Below are 1537 nucleotides of genomic sequence, written 5' to 3'. Positions count from 1 at the left end.
GGGGGGCGTTATTTTAGTTGATACTGTACTGTTCCATGATAGGACTGACTTTTGTACGGGTTCCTAAACGCTGACCTCAGATCTGGGTTGTCTCGAGGAGATTTTACGACCTTCCAGCCTGTTCACCCACTCGTCAACGGTTCAGTTTGATGTATAACCCACCAGTGTTGACGAAATTGTTTGACCTGCAGCCTACGACACTTCTCCTCTCCTTTGTCATGTGTGGATAGTCTCTCTGTTCACATGGGTAGGGGGGGGGCTCACGGGGAAAGATCTGCTCCAGCTACCCATTGTTTAAAAAAAAAAACATCAACAACTAAAACACTTGGTCGTGGCGACCCATTGAGGGCCTCAAGGGAAATGGAGACCTCGGATAAGTGTGATTGGTCAAGAATATTCCAAGTGGACAGCTCAGGTTGTCTTTTGCCCACTTACATGAGCTGGGGTCTGCAGTGTTTTCGATGCCTCTGTCTACTATGACCTCCGCTGTTTCTGATTCATCAAAGTGCAGCGCCACCTTCAGATCTGTGAATAGCCCAGCTCTAGGGCAAGGGTGATTTCCTGCGCTGCAGATAAGACAGCGAAGTGGAGGTCCATGATCGCCCACACCTGTTGACAAGGCACCGGATGATGAGGGCAAGGGTTATCCCCTACGCTGTAAGACAGAGCGAAGTGGAGGTCCATGATCGCTCACGCCAGTCGGGAAGGCACCGGTAATCTCCTGCGCTGTAAGACAGAGCTAAGTGAAGGTCCATGATCGCCCACGCCAGTCGGCAAGGCTCTGGATGATGGGGGCAAGGGTTATCCCCTGTACGGCCTTTAGTGCGTCCACGGTTGGCTGGTTCCATTTCTGAAGGACCCCGACCATGACAGCGCCAGCCAGGCAAAAAGTAGAGCAAAGTCAACTCTGTGGCAGAGACAGCTGTCCCAATTTCTCCCCCCTGTCTGGTCTGTAAGTCGGGTGTAGAAGGGTTTTCCTCAACTAGTGGAGTGGGGAGGCGTTCTTTGGCTATGAGTGGCAGTGTGTGTCTGTGTTTTGCTGCTGTTGCTGTTTTATTGTTTTTAATTGAATTCTTGTTTGTTTGTTGTTGTTGTTTTTTTAAAGGGGGAATTTGTTGGGGGGAGAGGGGAGGCCGTTTGTTCGGTTGATGATATACTACGCTAAGATAAGATTACCTCTGTTGCAGGTTATTGAGACGTTAAAGTTTCACCCACACCCCCAGAACAACATACTCAGGGAACCTAAACTAATGGGTCACAGGGAAAGATCAGGGAAACGTAGCTGTTTTGAGAGCATCCGAGCAAAGGAATGAAAGGAAAATCATGATCGCCGATGTCTGTCGCAGATCTGGCACTGGATGATGATGATGACACCCCCCCTCCCCCTTGTCAATATTCCGGTGTTATTTTGTGGCCCTACAGTTGTATGATCAGAGTGTATACCGACAGCTAGCGAGTGTGAGCACTGGCGGCTCACTGCACGTCAACCTGTGAACTAGAGGTGACAACAACCCCACCCTCACCTCCTTTGCCCCCC

The sequence above is a fragment of the Aplysia californica genome, unplaced genomic scaffold, assembly GCF_000002075.1.
Source record: "Aplysia californica isolate F4 #8 unplaced genomic scaffold, AplCal3.0 scaffold00156, whole genome shotgun sequence".
Lineage (NCBI taxonomy): Eukaryota > Metazoa > Mollusca > Gastropoda > Aplysiida > Aplysiidae > Aplysia > Aplysia californica.
Note: the sequence above shows the minus strand (reverse complement) of the source record.